The sequence below is a fragment of the Gopherus evgoodei genome, chromosome 2 (assembly GCF_007399415.2).
Source record: "Gopherus evgoodei ecotype Sinaloan lineage chromosome 2, rGopEvg1_v1.p, whole genome shotgun sequence".
In the NCBI taxonomy this organism is placed as follows: domain Eukaryota; kingdom Metazoa; phylum Chordata; order Testudines; family Testudinidae; genus Gopherus; species Gopherus evgoodei.
In genome coordinates this window covers 138,715,588-138,740,646 of record NC_044323.1, presented here as the reverse complement: position 1 = coordinate 138,740,646, position 25,059 = coordinate 138,715,588, and the positions used below count along the sequence as shown (strand labels likewise).

Below are 25,059 nucleotides of genomic sequence, written 5' to 3'. Positions count from 1 at the left end.
GTGGGCTGCCTCTTCCCTGTCAATTTCTGCATTTATTAGTTCCAACTTTCTTTTATGTTAGTTGTCTCTTTCTATGGCTTCTAGCTTTGCTTGTTCCTGTCTAATGGCTTTTTTGGAACTCATGGCTCCTGCTTTTTTGTGCTGGTTGCTCCCTCTGCTGTTGAGTGTCTGGAATGCTGCAGCTCAGGGTTGCTTAGCAACAGAGACTTCTAACTATTACTATACTCGTAGAGTTAGAAAGAAAAAAACAATTGATTTGCAAATGACTTTTGCTGGAGTCCCTTTGTTTAACAAAAGACTCTTGTTAAACCTAACACTTCTGCCTTCAGAGTACTCAGAAGGAAGAGAGAAAAAAACCCTGCAGACTTTTGCTTTTAAAAACAATCTCCTCTAGGCTGCTTATAAACAGCTAGCAGAAAGAAAAGAAGAAAAAATAATAATCCTACTGGCTTTTGCTTTCTATCTTATCCCAGACGCTGCACACCATGTCAAAGTATGATTCCTCACTCTGAACCTTAGCGTCCAAAAGATGGGGTACCTGCATGAACCCCCTAAGCTTAATTACTAGCTTAGAAATGGTAGAGCTGCCACCACCTGAAAATATAGTGTTTTGGGGCACTTTCTGGCCCCCAAACCCTTCCCTGGGGACCCCAAGACCCAAACCCCTTGGATCTCAAAACAAAGGGAAATAAACCATTCCCCTCCTTTCTTCCTCCCAGATTCTCCCCTCCCTGGGTAATACTGGGAGATCCCTGTGATTCAAGTCCTTGAATCTTAAAACAGAGAGGAAATTCACCTTCCCCACCTTCTATCCCCCTCCCAGACTCTCCCTGAGAGAGAGACAGTAATCCTAACACAGAGAGAAATCAGGCTTTTCCTCCCCCCTTCTCTCCTTTCTCCCACCAATTCCCTGGTGAGCGCAGACTTCCTCCCCTTGGGTCTCACACAAGAATAAAAAAACAATCAGGTTCTTAAAAAGAAAAACTTTTAATAAATGAAAGAAAAAAGTAAAAATTGTCTCTGTAAAATCAAGATGGCAAATGATACAGGGTCTTTCAGCTTATAGACGCTAGAGAGAATCCTCCCCCCAGCACAAGTACACGTTGCAGCAAACAGAGATACAATCTTTCCAGCAAAAATACACATTTGCAAATAAAGAAAACAATCAAAAGACTAAACTGCCTTTCTAACTGGTACTTACTAAATTGAACAGGAGAGGCTGTTTCAGAAAATTGGAGAGTCTGTATACATGTCTGGTCCCTCTCAGAACCCAGAGAGAACAACAAAAACCCAGAAAGCATAAACAAAGGCTTCCCTCCACCGAGATTTGAAAGTATCTTGTTTCTTGATTGGTCCTCTGGTCAGGTGTTCCAGGTTTACTGCTAGTTAACCCTTTATAGGAAAAAGAGACATTAACCCTTAGCCATCTGTTTATGACAGGCTGCTTTGTAGATAGCACTACAGAAGCAATAGTATTGTCTCATTTACCGAGATATATCTGGCTGGTATTGTCTCTTCTCCAGTGCTTCCCTGTATTTTTCCCAGTCAGAAGTTCCACCACTTCCCTTTGGAACTCTTGACAATTGGGAGATGTAGGCTGATATAGATTGGCGACAGTCTGTGTTGGCTGCGTGGAAAGTTATCCAAGACTTGGCATGTTGCTGGCTGAGGATGGCCATGAATTGAACTGACCCAGCACAAGTCAGGAGAATACTTACAATCCCATCTAGAAGAATGGAACATAACTCACTCCTTAGCATTATGGATAAGGGCAAGGTCATTTTGAGATGCCCAGTCTGCAAGTTGTTTACCATCGGTGTCAACCTGCTTATGCACCCAGTCTGTGTGATGGCTGGGTGTGGTAGACTTGGTAGACATAGACAGCTGGGTGTGGTAGGCTTGGTAGAACCTGTTGGTTCCAGCTGATGCTTGGAGGCTTGTAAACATTTGCCAGCCAGAAAACCAACCAATCTGGATGGCGTCACAGAATTCAGTAGACATCAGCTGAATGGCATCTGCAATATCAGACCAAACATATGTGGTTTGGCCGTTCTTCAGGCTATACCCATTAAGAATGTATTCGTCATGATGATTTTTGAAAAGCCACCTGCTTCAGCAATATTCATTAAACATTTCTGTTTGTAAAGGAGTGATTGTTTGTTTTTATAGCTCTGTTTCATTCATTTAATTAGAGTTCTAAAGTAGGGCTTTCTCTATGCTAACTTACTATAACATAATAGAGACAAGGTGAGTGAGGTAATAATATCTTTTACTGGACCAGCTTCTGGTGGTGAGAGACAGGCTTTTGTGATTACATAGAGATCTTCGGCAGGTCTTCTACTAACCTGAAGAAGAGCTCTGGATAAACTCAAAAACTTGTCTCCCTCAGCAACAGATGGTGGTCCAATAAAAGATATTACGTTACTCACATTACCTCTGTAATATGTTGGAAAAGGTGCTTACTCCATCTTATAAAGGGCAATCACTGTTCTCTGTTGCAACAGTACAGCACTATGGACTTCAGTAAAACAACACCAATGTAACAGAAGATTATTTAGCTTACTATATTTTACATAGATTATGAAAGTGAGGTATTGAAAGATTATTGAATTTTTCTCTGTTACCCTGCAAGAGACACTGCTCTGTAAATTGGTTTATAGACCCATTCTCCTCCAGGTGCTAATATTTCAGCTACGTCTTATAACAAATCTACACTGACAGTTAGCACACCAGCTTTAACTCTAAAATTGTTCTCCATTCTCTCCTGTTGTGAATATTAGCATTTCAAAAAGTATAAAGGGTAAAAATATCCAGCTTCAATTGTGCCTGCCTCAGACCTTGAGCAATTGTGCCTGCCTCAGACCTTGAGCAAACCACATTCTTCTCAAAGCTGTATGAGTTTGATTTCTAAGTAGGCAACATCAGGAAAATAATTTCTGCATGCCCTTTCATGCAGACCAGAGTTAACTTTGACTTTACACTCTCAGACTTTGGAGCTAGTATGTAGCATGTATTGTGAAATGTAGAGGTGGAAAATGAAAATGCTCCATTTAGTAGTATTTATGTAGAGGTTTTATCCACAGGCACATATGAGGCTTTTACTCTCATTACTTTTCATCCGCATTTTTAGCTGTACCATGTTGCTGTAGAGATCTCAGTAAAAATGACACACAGTTCCCAAAGGATATTAGTATTTCACACGTTTAATATATACATTAACATCAAGCCTTGTTACTACTAAGTGCATATTAGTCCATCATGACACAGCTGGCAAATGATGGGATACTGTGAAACAGCTATTTAAATGTAAAATCCTCTACAAGCTGACAGTGGTAATATTGGATTCTCAGAGAGATTTCCTCTACTTGAGAAAATTAACTATCTTCTGGGAACAGACTTCCTCCAAGAGTCCTTTTAGACTTTGGATTTTTTTATTATTTAATTCAATCACTGCATGTTTCAAAGAGAGACTGGCCAGGGGTTGTGAAGTTCTTTATTGGAATTGGATCCAAATTTCCCCAGAACTTTAGGAGTGTTCTGATTTAGTGTTCTTGTCAGTAGTATCCTTCACACAGAGAAGAAACAAGACTCAAGTATAGTAAAGTGGAAGCTACTGGACACAGACAGAATATTCTAGTTATCCTTTACACTCTAGTTCCCAGTCTAACTAACCTAAGCCTAGGCTTCTTAGTGTTACCACACAGGATCTTCCTAACTCCTGACCTGGATTAAATCACGTTTGGAACCCTTACCAGGCTACATAGTTCAGCCTATTATAGTCGTGAAGTCCGATCCAGATTTAGGCCATGTATCAGTAGCTGTGTCGCTATAAGCTTGTAAGTGTAGACATGGCCTTAGATAGAGATACAGTACAAATTTCTCCAAGCAAACTGGATCCAGTGTCTAAGGCCAAGCCAACCTCTAGATTCAAGTCACCAGGCAATTGTACATTGCAATATTGTATGGAAAGTAGAGCTGGTAGGAATTTTTCATTTAAAACAGTTTTTCAGTAAAAAAATATTTTTTCATCAAAATGGGAATTTTCATGGGAAATTTTGATTTCAGTAAAAGCTTTTGGGTTTGGTCAAAAAAATAATTGTTTTGGTTTTCAACAAAAACTTGTAAAGAAAAAAATGATGAAAATTAAAGCCCAAATGTATTGCTGGAACAACAAGAAAAAATCCCCCCCACCCCAAAAACAAACAAACAAAAAATTCCCCTACCAGCTCTAAAGGAAAGTAAAGAAATCTAAGCAGTGATTTCCATTTTCCTACCATCATCGGTATAAAAATCACACTTCAAAAGGGAAGAGAATGACATTATAAAAATTACAAAAACAACAACAACAACCAGGCAGTATTCTTTAAGGGTACATATAGAACCTGAAATTAGTTTAATTTCTTATTTTAAATTGACCAATTTTCAAACTGGCCGTGTCCCTTAAATCCTCTAAACTTGTCATTACCTAATAATAATCCATAGCACTCATTTAGCACTTCATACCTCAAACACCACTGTGTGTTGTTTGAGTATCCAAATGTCAGAAGGAAAAACTGACTTGCCCAACTTACAGGAAGAATCATGGTACATCTATACCACAAGGGCTACAGTGGCACAGCGGTGGCACCACAGCTATGCCGCTGTAGTGCTCTGGTTTAGAAACTTGCTACAGCGACACAAAGACGGAAACATTGCGGGCCGAGGGATGTGCTGGCCACCGCTTCCCGCCACCCCCATTGGCCTGGAGCGGTGAACCGCGGCCACTGGGAGCCGCAGTCAGCCGAACCTGCGGACGCAGCAGGTAGACAAACCGGCCCAGCCCGCCAAGGGCTTTCCCTGAACAAGCAGCGGACTGGCTTTGAGAACCACTGGTTTAGAGGGGTGGTCTGTTGATCTGAAAAACCAATAATAATATAGGAGTAGGTTATTAAAAGAGGATTTTCCGATTGTGGAAAGTTTTCAACTACATCTTTCTTAGACACTAGGTGCAGGCTTTCACACCCATTACACATCTTTTTCCTGCCACATTTACTAATTAATCGAAGTCATTTATTGCTTTAACTTTTGTTTTTAAGAAGTCTTTTAAAACTTTTTTTTTCTCTTTCAACTCATCTGCTCCTCCTAACTGACCCTGAAGCAAAGTTATATTGGTAACATGCTGGTAATTTCCATGGCAACAGGCTGCAGTATCAAAAATAGAGGTTTTTTTTATTTCATTATGGAATCAAGTAGAAGGAAAAGCTTGGTGATTAGAGTCAAAGCTCTTATTCAAACACCAATAGCTACAATAATGAGGCAGACAGTAAATTATGAGCTGAGTTTATTTTGTTCCTAAATGTTCCCCTTATTCATGTCTGACAAGTGTGAAAGCCTTCCATTAACATATTGAAATGAGATAGAGCATCAATTTGGGAAATGACATTTAATTTATTCCCAAATTCATACTGTCCTCAAATCTAGCTGGACATGTTGCCCTGTTAATAAATCTATGTTTGGTTATACTTTGTTAAATATTCATGATGTGAAAAAGCTCAACCTCTCCTCCCTCTTGTTATGCCCCTATAATAGCAGCTCCCCACCTCCCACCACCAAAGACAACATGGCTTGATACAGAGCTGTTGCACCAGCTCTGTACCTCTAGGGGCTCTCCGTACACAAGAGGAGTCCTCAGGAGGCCTGTTAAAATAGATTTCCAGCTGTTTTGTACCATCACAACATCACAAAGCAGCCAACATGCAGAATCAATGCCTTTAGCTTTCCAGCTACAAAAAAAACCCAAAACCAAAATCGAAACACTTTTCCTCCTCCATTGAAACTCTCAGATAGAAACTATGGGGTTTTGTTGTTCAGTTTTCTTGGGGTTTGTGTTTGTGGGACTAGGCATAATCCAGATGGTCCTCTTGAGGATTCCCTACCAGGAGTCAATGTCATAGTTCCACTATACAGACAAATGTAATGGATTTGTTTGCGATCCAGTATCAGAAATAGCAGTGTTCTCCTGTTTATTACATACTTTAAATAGAATGATCATTTCTGCACAAGAAGAAACTAGGAAACTCAAACCAACTGTTTGCATTCCTTCTAATAATCATGATGAAATGATCATAAAAGAAGGCATTTTTAGCAAGGGAAAGACATCTGGATTTGTTTTTGGAAAAGGAGATTGATTTACATGGCGGAGGGAGGGCAAGGGAAAGCAAGAAAATAGGAATGAGATTTTAAGATCAATTAGAAATAGACAGGCCTGTTGGGTTGGCTGGCCTTTCCCTAACATTTCTCATTAGGTGATATGGTGCTTTCTAAATATAAATTCAAACAACATTTTATTCAGTTTTATCACTTGTTTACAACTTATATAAATTGGAGCTAGATAGCAGCTTTGATTCTTGTCATCTACGAGGCCCTCACAAAAAAAAATGAGATTTTTATCTCAAGAGGTCATGCCAATTAACATTATTCAAGATTATTCTGATAAAATAAAAGGACAAAGGTAATAAGTTTGGAAATGTTGATGACAGAAACATTTAAAGAATTTTCAGTATGTCTGTTTTCAATTTAGCATATTAACAAATATTAGTGACTACATATTGCTTATTCCTAACCTGTAAAGCAATATCAATAAATTAGACAACATATTCTGAGAAGTAAAACATGACAACAAACTTGTTGGAGATAAGAAACATAAGGCATAGTTCAGTAGAAACACAAGGCAAAAAAACTGATGCAATTTGATTTTTTTTTAAGTATTAACTTTTTTTCTAGACCACAGCTGTTGTACATTCCTTTGCTTTTAAAATGAGAATGATTGATCTTGGTTTTCTCAAGATCAGGCTTAGAACTGGTCTTTCACATTTCTCCATGGGATACACTTTACTCTGTCCAAACTGGCATCTATCATTTGAAGTATGCAGCAACTTCAGTGCAAGCAATGTGTGACCCAAGAAAGGATATTTTTCTAAGTGCTCTGGCTTTGATTTAAAGAATGACATAACTTTTTACAGGAGCTTTCCTCTTTTATATCAGACAATGCCAGGAGGTTTCCTCCTCTTTGTCCGATAATGCCAAAGTAACGATCCCAGCTACTCTTGAAATAGGTCTTCAGTATAGTTTAGTTTTAACAGTGATATTTCTGTACTGTACCTTGTATACCAGCTCCCCTATCTTCTAAGGTATGTGCACTTGTTCAGTTATGCCACTTGTTTATACTTAAAAAAGCAGAGCTGTCTGAAATGTCATGTGCCAATTTTTTATTTTTGGTGTCTGAATTTTGGGAGGTTCCCCTTTCTACTCCTCCCCCACCCCACTGCAAAAAGATGGGGAAAACAATAAAATAGTGAAAGAAAATGGGTGAAAAGCACCCTCACAAAAAAGTTTTTGTTTTTCCCCATTTCTTCTCCCTTATTTACTCTCTTCTTTTTTGCAGTGCAAACAAAAAGGAGGGACAGGGTAACAGAGAGAAAGTGGGGTGAAAGAACCCAAATTCAAAAACTGAAAATCAACCACCAGAATAAGTTTTTGAAAACCAAAATAGAAAAATAAAAAATATAATTTGTAATTAAACACATTTTGATTTCATTTAGAAATTTCCCAGATAAAAATTAAAACAAAATCATCAAATGAAATTTTCTGGGGGAAAAAAAGGGTTTTCATTAAACCCCCTTTTTCAATGGAAAAAATGTTTGAAATATTTCATATGGGTGCTATATAAAGAGATGTAGCCAAGCAAAATGTTCATATTTCGTTTCAGTTGGCACAACTCCATTGCAGTCAAAGAGTATGTCCATACTACCCGCCAGAATGTCAGGTAGTGTTCGATGTATTGGGGATCGATTTATCACATCTCATCTGGACACGATAAATTGATCTGCTAACCGACACCCATACTCCACCTTGGCAGGAGTACTAAGCTCAGCTGACGGGGGCGCCGCGACAGTCGACTCGCCGCTGTGAGGATGGCCAGGTAAGTCGAACTAACATACTTCGACTTCAGCTACACAAATAATGTAGCTGAAGTTGCGTATCTTAGTTTGAATCCCTCTCCCCCTATGTAGACCAGCCCAAAGGAATTTTGCCTCTTACACTAGGGTGCATTTGGCCCAATGTATCATTTTTAGGTACTAGCCATTGTTTTGCTAGACAATGCATCATGGATGATGAGGCATGTTCTCATAACCTAAAAATCTCTCCAATCTTAACCCTTCGCTGAGGCTTTGAAGTATTTAGGTAGCTCATTTTTCTTGCATATCTCTAAAGAAGAGCTCTGTGTATCTGTGTCACCAAAACAAATTGGTCCAATAAAAGATATTGACTCACCCACCTTGTCTCTCTAATATCCTGCACCAACACAGCTACAACAACACTGCATACGTCTTCACTTCCTGACTAATAGTGCCTGGAAATACTAAATACCATGATAAAGACTGGTGTCCTCGTCTTTTCAAATCTGGTGAAATTGGAGAATACGAGAAACCTCACGGGAAAGGTTTAGTTTATGATATTTCAACTTCTTTTCCAGACAAAAAGATTAAGATAAATGAGGATAAACATATGACTCACTGGTCTGTATTGTGTAAGAAAGATCTCATATTCTGAAACACCCTGAGGCTCAGACTCATTCCAGCTAAAGCCAAAGCATTTCACTGAGTTTTAAGCTACATCTGTACTATGGAGCCTACCTCAGCACAGCTATGTTGCCATTGCGTAGATGCAGCCTACACTGACAGGAGTTTCCTGACAGTGCAGGAACACACCTCCCCCTGCATGACATTAGCTATGCCAACTGAAGCCGCCTTCTGTCACCAGAGCTGTCTCTACACAGGGGGGGTTGTCAGCATATCTATATTGGAGGGGAGTTCAGTTCCCAACCCACATTGCTATGCAGGTAAACATTTTAAATGTAGATCAAGCCCTACATAGCCTGATGATTTTTTCTCTATTGTTTTCAAAAAAAAGTCAGGTAGCTTACATTATGCAGTTAGAAGGGAAAGAGCTGAGAAGAAAATGTAGGTGGGACTCTCAAGTTCTTATCAGAGTTGCAGTAGGGAGTGCTTTTAGTGAGCACACACATGCAACATGTTAGATGCTGATACACCTTTGAAAATAGTGTGTTATGGTTTGTTAAGCAAACAAGCCTCTTCCATAGGGCCTAGTTCACACGACAAGATACATTACCCACATTTCAACATTACAGAATTTTGATGTGAAGTATTACCTCCTTTGTCACATTCCCAGAAAGCCAAATAAAATAAAAGTGGTGGTCCCATTCTCACTGAAACCAATGTCAAAATTCCTATTGATTTCAATAAGAGGAGGATTGGGTCCATAAATAATTACTTGAATCATTATAGTTCATTAAGAAAGGGGATTTACTGCAGGGTTGAAAAAAATCAGAAGAGGATAATGTGTATAGATTATTTCAAATGTTTTATTTTAAACCTGTTCTAACGCAACTTTCCATGCTCCTTTTGTTGAGTATTTCCTAAAGAGAATAGTTATATTGTCCAGGTAGAATAGAAACATGGAAGTGAGGCTATTAACATAGAGTGAGTGCAACTATACCAGTTCCATACCTCGGGATACAATAAAGTAAATAGCATGTTAATTTTGTAGAGAAGCTGACTTTGTGCTGTCTAGAGCTGGTGAAATTATTTGTACCAAGGTAGCTGAGGAGGGGACTCCTGGTTGCAAACCACTGTTTTAGCTCACGCAGTAGCTCAAGAGGTTCTAGGTTGGATCCCTGCTGATGACATCTGCGCTGGGCGGTGTTGCAAATTTGTGGCTAATGAATGGTATATCAGTAGGTCTTTCTAAAGAGAGGAAGGATAGTACAGTGCTTAGAGTGACTATCAGTGACTCGAGACCCAGGTTCAATTTCTTGCTTGGGCAAGTTACTTTAGGTAAATCTATGCTTATGGTGGCATTTGCAGTATAGACACTGCACAGCCAGCAAGCACAGGTATGAATAGCAGTGTAGATGGTGAGGTACTGCTTAGGGTAGTAGAGTGCCCTACATGCCTCAACCCTCCGGGTTTGTACCCTACATGGCTCTCTAAAGGCCCAAGGTGTGCCTTCTGTGTTTGCACAGCTACACTGTCTCCCCTCTGAGAGAATCTTTCCCTGCTGCTGGAGCCATTCACTGTGTTGCTACATACCACAGGGATAAGTGTGAATGGAGCCTGCCTTTCACTCCTGCATGCAGCTACATGTATAGTGCTATACTTTACATGCCACTGTAAGTGTCGACATATCCTAAGAGTATTCCATAAACGTCAATCTGAGTTGTGATTCCAGCTCATGTAAACATACCTGTGCTGCCTTTAGTTTAACTACCATGGATAAAAATAGCAGTGAAAGCAGAGTGGCACAGACCCCAGTTCAAGCTAAGAACATGAGTACATATACAGGATGGGGGGAGGTTGTACAGCCCACCCCACCATGTCTTAAAACTATTAGGGGTCTTCCAACCAAACTGCCAACACACCTTCCATTGCAGTGTAGACATAGCTTTAGTTTCCTTGGGTCTTACTTCCCGATCTGTAAAATGGGGATAATAATACTACTACTGAACTCACAGTGTTGTTGTGAGCATACATCCAAGATTGTAAGTATCATATAAGTACCTAAAGGAGATAGATACCACTGTAATAATAGGACACAACCATGACTAGAATATCCTTGGCCTTTACTATGATTCAGGGAGAAACCTTCTGTCTTGGACCCAGCCCAAGTAGCCAGGCCAAGCTCCAGGAAGATAGTGGGAAAGGAATAGAGGAACTTTTCCCAGGTGTGAAGCTGCTCCAGAGCGACTATTTTGACCAACTGTCTGTAGTAGCCTCTGTGGGCCCTTATGCACCCTATCCTCCAAACACTGAGAATACACATAGAAGCAGACACCCTGGGTCCCAATCCCATCTCCCACAGGCCCTGTCCTATGTATGCTGCTGAAGAGAGGGACTCACCTCAAACAGGTAATTCATGCCCCTTGCATGCCCCACTCTTGCCTCCTGCATGCCCATGTGCAGCAGGATCATACCAGCACCTGAGAGGAGGGGTCTGGATTTGGTGGTTGAGGGATCAAATGAGACAAAACACTGTCAAGTCTTAGCCAATGGGCAAATTTGACACACTGCCTGGGGACCTCAGATGGGAAAGGAGAGTGAGAGAAACAAGAAAATGTGAAGAAAAATGAGGATGGAAGAAGAAGAAGAAAAGTTCTCCGCCCCCCTCTCTCCCCCCGCAGTCTTGGAAGTCAAGCTGAAATCTGTTCTGGTCTTTAACTGCTCAGATAAACTGGTTTCATAAGCAGACTCGCTACTGTCACTGGTTTATGTCTGTCATAAAGAAAGTCCTGTTCAGCATCTGAACAGCAAAAAGCAGACCCTACACCTTGCTCCCATCCACTGCAGAATGCCTATTCTGGTAAAATAAAAGTCATATAACAATATCTGTGGCACCTAAACAGGGTCTGTTTAATGTCTCTAGTGGCAGTTTATACATACTTTATAAACTCTTTCATAGTAAATAGCAGCACAGAGAGATTATCTAACGACGTTGTGGAGGTACAATATAATGCAGATCTATAAAAGCCTATGTTGTAAAGCTTGAGGCTTTTCCTTTTTACTCTATGCGAACTCACAGCCAACCCTCACATTTTCTCTTGTCAGGTGAGAATAAATAGTTTTACATCTATGTAGCATTTTTCCTCCCAAAGGATCCCAAATAAACTTGTTATAGTATTTTGCCCTTTCTTAGTGTCTTCCACCCAATGATTTCAAAATGTCTTGCAAATAATTCATTAACCATCTTCAGTAGGTGAGTATTATTGTTCATATTTTACAGCTAGCAGAGTTGAAACAAAGTTTAAATAATTTGCCCAAGGTCACGCTGGAAGGTCAAGATAGAGCACGGCAGGATTCAAACACCGAGATCTTAACTCCTCCTCAGCCGGAAGATCAGCCTTCTCCAACCGAAGCATTAAACACGCTGACGTACACAGGGCTCATTTTCTCCCTATTTCAATGTAGCCCCTTCTGGAACAGAACACTGCATAGGAGCCACAGTACATGGCAGTTTACAGCAGAAGTGAAGAATACCATATTTATTTGTAACAAGAGTAAATTAAGGCAGGCAGAATGAAATTCCCACTCGTGCTAACAGTGCCATAGAGTGTTTAATAATCCCAAGTGGTCAGATCCTCAGTGTTATGTTTCATGCAAAAGACAGCACTCTCCTGCATCCCTTTCACTCCTAACACCATCCCTGAAACATTTATACAGTGCTGACTCTGAAGGTCTACCTACTGAATCCTTCCCATAAACAGATTGTGAGCTGTCTGGGGACAGGGACAGTCTCATTTGTTATTTGTCTACAGCAGTGGGTTTCAACCTTTTTTTGTTTGTAGGTCCCTAAAACATTTTAAATGAAGGAACGGACCAGTGTTCCCTCTAATTTTTCCCATCCACGTGCAGAATGAATTTTGTTATGCACACCAAAACATGAGCTCCATATTGGTGCCCATAACAAAATTCATGTAGGGGTGGGGCTGAGGGGTATGGAGTGTAGGAGGTGGCTCAGGGCTGGGACAGAGGGTTGGGGTGTGTTGGGGGGAATGATGGCTCTGGCTAGGATGCGGGTTCTGGGGTGCAGAAGGTCCATTGCTAGGCTGGGTTGGGTCTGTGGCTGGGGGAGAGGAATCTCTCCCCGCAGCAGCCCAAAGTGACTGCACGGAACTTAATAGGCTGCTGTGCAGCCACACACCTTATAGGGAACTTAGGTGCAGACCACTCTGGAAATCTTAGACGTAGTCTGTGGACCCCCAGTGGTCTCATAGACTTTAAGGTCAGAAGGGACCATCTAGTCTGACCTCCTGCACATTGCAGGCCACCAAACGTCACCCCATCCACTCCTGTAATAGACCCTTAACCTCTGGCTGAGTTACTGAAGTCCTCAAATCATGGTTTAAAGACTTCAAGTTACAGATAATCCTCCATTTACACTGGACTAAACCTGCAAGTGACTTGAGCCTCTTGCTGCAGAGGAAGGCAAAATATCCTAGAATCTCTGCCAGTCTGACCCGAGGGAACCCTCCTGCATCCTGCACCCCAACCCCCTGCCCTGAGCCCCCTTGTACATCCTCCACACCTCCTCTGCCCCAACCCCTTGCCCTAAGCCCCTTCCTGAAAACTGCACCCCCTCCCACACCCCACACTCCAACCCCCTGGCCCAGGCCTACATTCATGGCCCTGCATGCAATTTCCCCACCCAGATGTGATCCTCGAGCCAAAAAGTTTGCCCACCCCTGGTCTAGAGCCCACTGCTTCCCACAGCCCTTTTCCCTTTGCTGCTGACATACAAAATGGTACTTTCTCCTCTGAGACTGCAAAGCACAATGAGCCAAATGTATCGCTGCCGTTATAGGAAGGATGAATTTGGCCTTATGCCTTGGCTAGTTGCTAACAATGATGCAACAGTACAGTTATTCTCTCTTCAGGTCCAAACTAATCCAGACCATACAGAAAGATTTAAATGCATACCTTTCAGCTATGCACCTGCTTCTGACAGATCGGGGAGTAGGAATGTCAATGCCTGTATTAATTCCAAAACTGCTGCAGGGCCATCTAATGGATTACATTCAATACTCTACAACATCAGAACAGATAATAGTGGATAATGTATCCCCGGTGAGTCACGTGGTATACATGGGTAATAGATGTTTGTGGATATGTGATGTGTATCATCCCAGCAAAGTTGAATGAACAGGAAAACAGAAGGTGATCTGAAACACAACTATATGTAACTCAGAGGGGGACAGGTGAATGGAGGAAGGGTCATCAATGACTGGGGTAAAATAGTGTGCGTGGCAAGAGATGGTCCTGAAGTAAATTGTAAAAAGGGTTGCTTCCCTTTTGCAGGAACAGTTTTCACATATAAAATCTGTGCCTACATTTTAGTGTTCACAATTGACTTATGGGTCGAAATCTGAGCATTCATAGTTCTAAACACCTAGTTCCAAGCCCAAATCAGGTAGCTGAAGATGCAACCACATAGATTTATTTTAGTCACAAAAGAGTAGGAGCAAAATGCACCTATAAATCAGAGAGGCCAGACTTCCACCTGACTTTAAATGTACTACATGTGTAGCACCGTCCCTTTCATTTCCCTGAGGAAAGTGGGCTCTAGGAAATAAAAATATATTTTTCTAACTGCATTCCTCACATGCATGAGTTTAAGCACCACCTCATGGGAACAATATAACAAAACAAGCCTTATATAAATGAAAATTGTTTTTTACAACCTTTTGCAAAAGTTGTCAAAATTATTTTTTCTGTGGAGAACTACAATGAGCATTGAACTCATATTTGCAGTAAACACTATACACATATATTAACATAATAAGCTTTAAACTCCATTCATATTAGGTTTCTTTGGGTATGTCTACACTACCCGCTGGATCGGGTAGTGATCAATCTATTGGGGGATCGATGTATCGCGTCTCATCTAAACGCAATAAATCAATCCCCGAACACGCTCCCCGTCGACTCTGGAACTCCACCAGGGCAAGAGGTGGAAGAGGAGTCAACGGGGGAGCAGCGGCCGTCGATCCCGCGCTGCAAGGACGCAAAGTAAGTCAATCTAAGTCAATCTAAAATACGTTGACTTCAGCTATGCTATTCTCATAGCTGAAGTTGCATATCTTAGATTGACCCCCCTGCACCCAGTGTAGACCAGGCCTTTGCAGAAAAAGGCTGTTCATTTGCTCAGCACTATTAAAACTGTAAATGCATTGAAATCATGGTTTATGAGACATTCTCTTTCTGCTTTACTCTCCATTTTACTTCTTCAAATACCATCACACTACATTAGACAGCAATTGCTACAGCTCACCCTAAACAATGGAGTTGAAATGCAGCGCCCAACCCTGAAGGTATCATGCACCCAGCCTGTACTTACAGCCTGACCCTCCCAGGAAAGCGGGCCATTGTGGGAGAGGAGTGGTACATCTGGCTGAAAATCAGAATTTCCAGTTCATAGAAAATTTCAAAGTTTGAAAAATTGATTTTGGTCCATAATTTTTCAAATTGGTTGTTTTAGAAACAGCGATACATGATGTTTCTAAAGCAAAATATCCTCCCTGGGACCCCAACAGCTGCTGACATATGGAGCTATCCCAGAGCTGCAGATCCTGAAAGCCCTGGTGTTTTCAAGAGCCTGCCAGGCAAACTGGCAGGAATTCAGTTGAAAATGAAAATGAACCATTTTGCCAAACATTTCAATTCTGACAACACTGCATTTTCCAACATAACTATTTCATCAGAAAATTTCCAACCAGCTCTAAGGAGAAGCCACACTTACATAACCATCTCTTAAAGCCACATGTTCCATTTTTGTTCCAAAATACAGAGAGATGGACAACTCAATTCATAGAAATGGACCCACTGCATGACACTTAATGGAGCAATATAAGTGTTCTGTGTGCTGTCGCAACCCTAAACCTATCCTCAAATTTCTGGTCTGGCCAATTGTCGATCAAAACAGAGCCGTGTGCAACAATGCAAGCGTGTTGTGAGCAAAGGAGTAGTGTGCCGGGTGCAGCCCCTGCTAACGTAAGGGGCTCCAGACCGGAACCCGGAAGGCGAAGGAGCTAGGAACCAATCCGATATTGACATGAGTAAGGGTCCCCAGATAAAACTGTATCCCATGACAAAACGGTAGGAGTGCCCGCGTGTTAGCTGAGAGGCCTGATCACCCTATCATCCAGGGTCTCTTCCGGATTTCACCGGCTCATGTCATGTCGTGTCAAAGTCACATCCTACTAATTGGTCATGCACTCAGTGTCCATACTGCTGGTCAGTTGCATCTGGATTGTGGTAAGTGCATATTAATTTTGTAAAACTCCACTTTGCCAAGCCTCTTCTCCTTTGTCCCCTTCTTTGTTCGGTATAAAGTTGTGTGTGTTTTGTTTTTGTTTTAATAGTATCTCTAATCGATGAATTGTCTTTTCCCGGCCCAAGTTGTAACTCATCCCCCGTTACTAATTCAGTAGGAAATAATAAACAGTCATTTGGCTTTAAATTCCACTCTTTCGCATTCCGTTGTTCCTCCCCCCATTAAACATTCACTCGAACTTCATTTGTCTCGGTCATGTGCAAGCCTGGAGACCGAAGACAGTGCAACATTCAGGCTAAATTCTTTCCTCCACATTCTGTGTAATGTTCTTTCAAACATGAAGCACTTCTTGAAAGTAGATTTCTTTACATTCCTAGAGACAATCATACCATTGGAAAGCTATTTATCATAATAATGAGTATCACACCTATTATTCAAAGTAATTTTGACGGACGGGAGGTTACATGTATATTTTAATTGCTGTACAGGGCTAAAAGGAAGTGTGCTAAATCTGAATCAAGTATCAGAGGGGTAGCCGTGTTGGCTATATACAAAATGGCAATATACAAAATGGCAATATACAAAAACCTGTAGGAGAACACTTCAACCTCCCTGGCCACACTATAGCAGACCTTAAGGTGGCCATCCTGCAGCAAAAAACTTCAGGACCAGACTTCAAAGAGAAACTGCTGAGCTTCAGTTCATCTGCAAATTTGACACCATCAGCTCAGGATTAAACAAAGACTAGGAATGGCTTGCCAACTACAGAACCAGTTTCTCCTCCCTTGGTGTTCACACCTCAACTGCTAGAACAGGGCCTCATCCTCCCTAATTGAACTAACCTCATTATCTCTAGCTTGCTTGCATATATATACCTGCCCCTGGAAATTTCCACTACATGCATCTGACGAAGTGGGTATTCACCCATGAAAGCTCATGCTCCAAAATGTCTGTTAGTCTATAAGGTGCCACAGGATTCTTTGCTGCTTTTACTAAATCTGAATGTCCTACTAACCATAGACACTACTATTTGGTAAATAAAAGCACTGCTGCTGTCGCAGATTTTTACAAATTTCTTGTTTTGCAATTCAACAAATAGTTTTAATGCACATATATGGGGCCCATATTTTGTTTACAAAATGTTCAAACTAATTACTCAACGTATTCAAATATTGGTCACCTATTTCACATGATATCATTTCTATTTTCTGATCATCCTTCTTTGTAAAGGTTAGATCATCCATACACATAAGGAATCATTAGGGAATTGAGTATCTCTGGCACACATTATATATATAGAGAAAGAGAGAGAGAGAGAACATTATACTTAGCTATGCATGTGGGCCTCAGATTTATAAAGGGTGTATGCATTCCATTGTGATGAAAAGAAATATATAAGCCATATTTATTGCAGATTATACATTCCATTTTTTCTTGTCATATTCCCACCATGTAATGTTGTGTCTACATAGCTGGGGTCGGCAAGCTCTGGCACACGGCTCACCAGGGTAAGCACCCATTTGTTTACCTGCTGCATCGGCATGTTTGGCCGACTGCAGCTCCCACTGGCCGCGGTTCGCCTTCCCAGGCCAATGGGGGTGGCAGGAAGCCGCGGCCAGCACATCCCTTGCCCATGCCGCTTCCCGCCACCCCCATTGGCCTGGTACGGCGAACCACGGCCAGTGGGAACTGCGGCTGGCCGAACCTGCCGACACCGCAGGTAAACAAACTGGCCCGGCCCACCAGGGTGGTTACTCTGGAGAGCCCCATGCCAGAGGTTGCCGACCCCTGCCATATAGCTTATACGGTGCCTGGGCCAGAACTATTGCCTTGCCAGGCAAGGCTAGCAAGTATTTAACTTTCATTTTTCTAGTATATTTTATGTATACTATATTGGGGCAATGGAACATGTGAATGAGACAACTTGTATATGGAATGAGATGGCCATGAAACAAGAAAGAAACAAACAGTGAAGGAAGATTTGATATATGAAAGAGAGGAAGACTTAGATGAAGGGTGGGGTAGAGACCCCAAAAATATCCCAAAGCAGGGAAATGGGGACCAGCCATGTGCAAAAAAGCTGTTTGTGGGATCAAGTCCCTTAATTATAAATCAATTTGCAAGTTAAGGGTCATAAAGTTTTATCAGAAAGTTGGATTTTCAGCACTTAGCTGTGATTCTCGTACCTAACTAATGCAACTGACTGGACACCCTGCAGAAAAATTAATGGTCTGTACCTATGTTCAGCTGGTAAAACTGCTGATTAGCTCAAATTGTGGTTTTCCTAGCTGATATATAATGAGGTGTGCAGATGTGAATCAATGACTAATACTAGATGGACATTTTCCCTGCTGTTTGCCAACAACTCAGATATAGTAGATCAACCCATTTCAGAAAAGTGTAAACTTGTGCAGGGTTTGACTCAGACTCAAGAAACTGCACATTTTGTCAACAAATATATGGGGGCGGCGTGCTTTGTGTGTGTGTGTGCGCACGGGCGCACATATAAATTATTTTCTGGAAAAAACAATTTCAGAGGCATAAGCAGGCGCTTTAAAGATTATGCTGTTGTCATTGCTGATTAGAATTCTTGACCAATATTTTTCCCTGGTCAGTGTGTAGTCTATATTACAGTTTTATATGGATTTTCCTTTCCAGAACAAATGTATTAATGCTGTTTCACTCCAATGTTAATAAAAAAAAAGGAGGAAGGGAGGAAAACAAAGCCAGAAAACTGAGGACACAAACATAATATTTTAAAATCATAATGACCATGCAGGTGTAATAAGAGAGGAAATAAAACATTAGCCAAATTTGTTTTTGAATTCTCAAGCATTTATTTATGAACTCAGAGAAAGAACAGATTGTGGAAATGCACTTGTGAATGGATGCATGCAAGCACATGCGTGCGTGTGTGTGTAGCAAGAGAAGAGGCCAATTAGTAGAAGAACAGCCCTCCAAAAAAAAACCCTATAAAATATTTTGACCACAGAGGGCCACATTTCAAGAGCTGGCCACTTAAACTGAGCATTCACATCTCGCATTTCCACAAACAATCAGATGTTTTAACTGGAAATTACTCCAGTTGTGAGATGTGAGATTTGCACATGCAATTCAGATTTTCATTTATACTAAACTGAAGCTTTGTTAAATGTGACTACATAGAGCAGGGATTCTCAAACTTCATTGCACCATGACGCCCTTCTGACAACAAAAATTACTACACAACTCTAGGAGGGGGGACCAAAGCCTGAGCCTGCCTGAACCCCGCCGCCCCAGGTGTGTGTGTGGGGGGGCAAAGCTCAAGCCCCATCGCCCCAGGTTGGGAGGCCAAAGTCGAAGGGCTTCAGCCTCAAACAGGGTGCCTGTAACCTGAGCCTCGCCACTGAGGGCTGAATTCCTCAGGCTTCGGCTTCATCCCTAGGTGGTTGGGCTCAGGCTTTGGCTTCAGCCCCAGGCACCAGCAAGTCTAAGCCAGCCCTGGTGACCCCATTAAAACAGCATTGAGACCTACAGTATGAGAACGAGTGAGCTAGAGGGTGTATTCATTACAAGTGTTTCAACTCAATATCTTTAATTTACAAAGGTCAGAATAATCCAAAAGTTGAGAATCAATAGTGAGTGTCATGTTGGTTAAAAAAATATTACTAATTTCTTACCTACAGTACATTGTTTTACTAATGATTGAGATTCTTAAACCTGGCGTTTAAAAAAAATCCCACAGAAAAGTAATTTATATTTACCACTTATATCTGCTTACCTTTGGAATTTTATTCAGCTTGGAAAACTTGTATAAATGGGGGAAACATGAAGGAGTGGGAGAACTATGTCTAGAAGTTTGTGAAGAATCAAGGCCAAAAGTAGTTGTCAGTATTATTCTGTTTTGTTTTTAATCAGCCATTACTGCAGCTGTAACAGTTAGCAGGAAGTAACTGCTTCATTCCTGCTGTTCTTGCACTGGGGTCCTACTTTTTCACTTTGGACACACCCAGCCTCGCTAGGCTGATGTGAAAGCACAGTTCTCTCAGATTACTGGCTCAGCAGCCAAACTGGAAATAAAAACTTTGCGCTTTTTGATTTCTGTGAACATGTAATTTTTCCTGAAAATTTCCATTGAAGCCAACTGTGCTGCATTTGCAAGTTAGATCTGGTCACAGTGGGTGGGATCCACAAAGGTGGTTTGTGGATCCCACCCACATTTTCAGGCTCCAGTGCTGTCTCTTCCTGTAGGCAACTAAAGTCACTTGGTGCCTAAGTTTTTGCAGTAACATTCTCTACTTGCCTTTGTTTCAGCCTCTGCAGCTGTGCATGTGCACTGCTGCCTCACTGTAGGCATCTGGACACCTACTGCCCACCTAAACCCCAGTATGATCCACAAACTGAGGGAAGACAGGCATTCAGACACCTCAGTCACGGACGGCTCCTGATCCAGTAGCACACTCAGAGACCTCCTCACTCCACGCAAAATAGCTGGAAAGGCAGAGAACTTCTCTCATAACCTTTAGCCCACTTGTTAGGAGGATTACCTGGGATGTAGGAGACCCTCTGCCTGATAAGGAGAAGGGATTTGAACAGAGACTTCACAGCTGAATGCTCTAACCACTGGCTATAGCGTCAATCTAACTTTCTCTGGCCCAGTTAATATGTAATTATTTAATTGAAGTGGAACAAATTCAATAGGCAAGACTGAGGGAGACCCACATCAGAATATTCCATAGCGCAGTGGTTAGAATACTGTCAGCATCTCCCATTGGCTACCTTAGGCAGCTTCCTGTCTAGTGTGCTGGCTTTTGTGGTATAGGAAGGCTAGGTGCCTAACCCAGGCTGTGTGGGTTGAAGTGCTATTCCTGGGATTTTCTAGGTGCGACGCTTTGGGGTTCCACCCAGACCTGAATGGAGCTGTGCCACGGCCTGCCTTCCAATTCTGGGTGTCTGAAATATTATGCTGCTGTGTCTCACAGCCCACACATCAACAGCCAGCCTACAAATATCCAGGTCACACTCTGGCTTCTGCCACCCAGTTACTTTTTGCAGGGTGACCCCAACATTCCCCCAGTCCCAAATTTCCCCCAAACTGTCAGCCCTGCAGTGTCCAGTCCTCTTGCTAACTCAGAGAAGTTGTTATGTTTGCTGCTTCCTTAAAGAGCCAGTATCCAGAAGCAGACAGGGGCTGCAGACAGGGGAGTTTGAGAGGGAGTTTGACAGAGGGAGGCCTACACAATTGATAAGAGACAGGAACTTAAGGCAACAGGAATAAGTGCACTAGCTGCCCGCTAGTTGCAGTTAGGAAGACCTGCAACACCTGTGCCAGCCCTGCTTCTGTCTCCTCCACCTGTGCCTGTAGCCAGACAGAGTGCCTGAGCATGGATGCTTCTACCCAGATCCTAGTGTGGTTTTGCAGGGACTGTGACTTGCAATTCCCACTTACTGATATCCAGGCTGGAATAGGGGGCATCCAGTGTGAAAGGTGCCTGCTGGTGGAATCTCTCAGGCAGCAGGTGGGAGACGAACAGGAAGAGGTGGCTGAGGAGCATCCGAATCCATGAGCAATTCCTGGACAGTGTCCTTGTGGAGACACCTGAGGTAGCTGTCCCAGTACACAGGACTGCTGACACACCACTGGTGGAGGAGGAGATGGCTCAGGGTGGACACTGGCAGCTGGTTACTTCTGGCAGCCGGCAGGGCTCCACCCCTGCTCCGAACCCTCCCACCGTGGTAATAGGAAATCATTATGCTCTTCTTGATACAGGAGAGAAGGAATCAACCCTTACAACAGAGAAGGAGAAGCCTCATACCCCTAAGGCTGAGAGGTCTGCTGCCACCACTGTGAATAGGAAACGTAGGGTAGTGGTGGTTGGAGACTCTCTGCTGAGGGGGACGGAAGCGCCCATCTGTCACCCTGACATTTCATCTCAAGAGGTATGCTGCCTGCCAGGGGCCAGTATCCGAGATGTTATGGGGGCATTGTCGAGGATTATCCAGCCCTCTGACTACTACCCCATGATACTCATCCATGTGGAAACAAATGATACTGCGAGGTGTGACACTGAGCAGATCAAGAGTGTCTACAGGGGTCTGGGAGAATGGGTGAAGGAGTTTGGAGTGCAGGTGGTATTCTCTTCTATTCTTCCTGTCAAAGGTAAGTGCCCAGGCAGAGACAGGTGCCTGGCTGCGAAGATGGTGTCACCAGAAGGGCTTTGGCTTCTTCGACCACGGGACGCTATTCCAGAAAGGACTGCTAGGCAGAGATGGCATTCACCTTTTGAGGAGGGGAAGGCCCTATTTGGACACATACTGGCTAACCTAGTGAGGAGGACTTTAAACTAGGTTCGATGGGGACAGGTGAGCAAAGCCCACAGGTAAGTGGAGAAAATGAAGACCCAGGAGACGGGTCGGAAATCGGAGGGAACGTGGGCTATAATGGCAGAGAGCAAGGAGGGTCAGGATAAAACTGGGAGGCAGGATCAAATCAGTATCTTAGATGCCTATATACAAATGAGAGAAGTATGGGTAATAAGCAGGAAGAACTGGAAGTGCTAATAGATAAATACAACTATGACATTGTTGGCATCACTGAAACTTGGTGGGATAATACACCTGATTGGAATGTTGATACAGATGAGTACAGCTTGCTCAGGAAGGATAGACGGGGAAAAAGGGAAGAGGTGTTGACTTATATATTAATAATGGACTTGGACTGCAGTGGAGATGGACATAGGAGATGGAACTGTTGACAGTCTCTGGGTTAGGCTAAATAGGGTAAAAAACAAAGGTGATGTCATGGTAGGATGTCTGGGTCATGGTAGGAGTCTACTACAGGCCACCTAACCAGGTGGAAGAGGTGGATGAGACTTTTTTTTAAACAACTAACAAAATTATCCAAAGCCAAAAGATTTGGTGGTGATGGAGGACTTCAACTATCCAAATACATGTTGGGAAAATAACACAGCGGGGCATAGACTATCCAATAAATTCTTGGACTGCATGGCAGACAACTTTTTATTTCAGAAGGTTGAAACAGCTATTGGGGGGAAGCTGTTCTAGATTTGATTTTAACAAATAGGGAGGAACTCATTGAGAATTTGAAAGTGGAAGGCAGCTTGGGTGTAAGTGATCAATTCTAAGGAAGGGTAGAAGGGAGTACAGCAAAATAGAGACAATGGATTTCAGGAAGGCAGATTTTGGTAAGCTCAGAGAGCTGATAAGTAAGGTCCCATGGGAATCAAGACTTAGGGGAAAAACAACTGAGGAGAGTTGGCAGTATTTCAAAGAGACACTATTAAGGGCCCAACACCAAGCTATTCCACTGGGTAGGAAAGATAGAAAATGTGGCAAAGGACCACCTGGCTTAACCACGAGATCTTGCATGATCTAAAAAATAAAAAGGAGTCATACAAAAAATGGAAACTAGGACAAATTACAAAGGATGAATATAGGCAAACAACACAGGAATCCAGGGGCAAGATTAGAAAGGCAAAGGCACAAAATGAGCTCAAACTAGCTACGGGAATAAAGGGAAACAAGACTTTTTATCAATACATTAGAAGCAAAAGGAGGACCAAGGAAAGGGTAGGCCCACTGCTCAGTGAGGACGGAGAAACAGTAACAGGAAACTTGGAAATGGCAGAGATGCTCAATGACTTCTTTGTTTCGGTCTTCACCGAGAAGTCTGAAGGAATGCCTAACATAGTGAATGCTAATGGGAAGGGGGTAGGTTTAGAAGATAAAATAAAAAAAGAACAAGTTAAAAATCACTTAGAAAAGTTAGATGCCTGCAAGTCACCAGGGCCTGATGAAATGCATTCTAGAATACTCAAGGAGCTAATAGAGGAGGTATCTGTGCCTCTAGCTATTATCTTTGGAAAATCATGAGAGACAGGAGAGATTCCAGAAGACTGGAAAAGGGCAAATATAGTGCCCATCTATAAAAAGGGAAATAAATACAACCCAGGAAACTACAGACCAGTTAGTTTAACTTCTGTGCCAGGGAAGATAATGGAGCAAGTAATTAAGGAAATCATCTGCAAACACTTGGAAGGTGGTAAGGTGATAGGGAATAGCCAGCATGGATTTGTAAAGAATAAATCGTGTCAAACCAATCTGACAGCTTTCTTTGATAAGATAATGAGCCTTGTGGATAAGGGAGAAGTGGTGGATCTGGTATACCTAGACCTTAGTAAGGCATTTGATACGGTCTCTCATGATATTCTTATGGATAAACTAGGCAAATATAATTTAGATGGGGCTACTATAAGGTGGGTGCATAACTGGATGGATAACCGTACTCAGAGAGTAGTTATTAATGGTTCCCAATCCTACTGGAAAGGTATAACAAGTGGAGTTCCGCAGGAGTCTGTTTTGGGACCGCTCTGTTCAATATCTTCATCAATGACTTAGATATTGGCATAGAAAGTATGCTTATTAAGTTTGCAGATGATACCAAACTGGGAGGGATTGCAACTGCTTTGGAGGACAGGGTCATAATTCAAAATGATCTGGACAAATTGGAGAAATAGTCTGAGGTAGACAGGATTAAGTTTAACAAAGACAAATGCAAAATGCTCCACTTAGGAAGGGACAATCAGTTTCACACATACAGAATGGGAAGAAACTGTCTAGAAAGAAGTACGGCAGAAAAGGATCTAGGGTTTTAGTGGACCACAAGCTAAATATGAGTCAACAGTGTGATGCTGTTGCAAAAAAAAGCAAACATGATTCTGGGATGCATTAACAGGTGTGTGAGCAAGACATGAGAAGTCATTCTTCTGCTTTACTCTGCACTGGTTAGGCCTCAACTGGAGTATTGTGTCCAGTTCTGGGCACCGCATTTCAAGAAAGATGTGGAGAAACTGGAGAGGGTCCAGAGAAGAGCAACAAGAATGATTAAAGATCTAGACAACATGACCTACGAAGGAAGGCTGAAAGAATTGGATTTGTTTAGTTTGGAAAAGAGAAGACTGAGAGGGGACATGATAGCAGTTTTCAGGTATCTAAAAGGGTGTCATAAGGAGGAGAGAGAAAACTTGTTCACCTTAGCCTCTAAGGATAGAACAAGAAGCAATGGGCTTAACTGCAGCAAGGGAGGTTTAGGTTGGACGTTAGGAAAAAGTTCCTAACAGTTAGGGTAGTTAAACACTGGAATAAACTGCCTAGGGAAGTTGTGGAATCTCCATC

At 42.1% G+C, this 25,059-nt stretch overlaps 1 long non-coding RNA gene across 1 annotated transcript; it reads left to right on the top strand.

The window, feature by feature from the left end:
• The first annotated feature begins 1,341 nt into the window (after positions 1-1,341).
• On the top strand, positions 1,342-22,645 carry LOC115644947. The gene is made up of 3 exons (XR_003998644.1): positions 1,342-1,352; positions 12,661-12,670; positions 22,504-22,645. It is a non-coding gene; the product is annotated as an uncharacterized LOC115644947 (long non-coding RNA).
• The last annotated feature ends 2,414 nt before the right edge of the window (positions 22,646-25,059 follow it).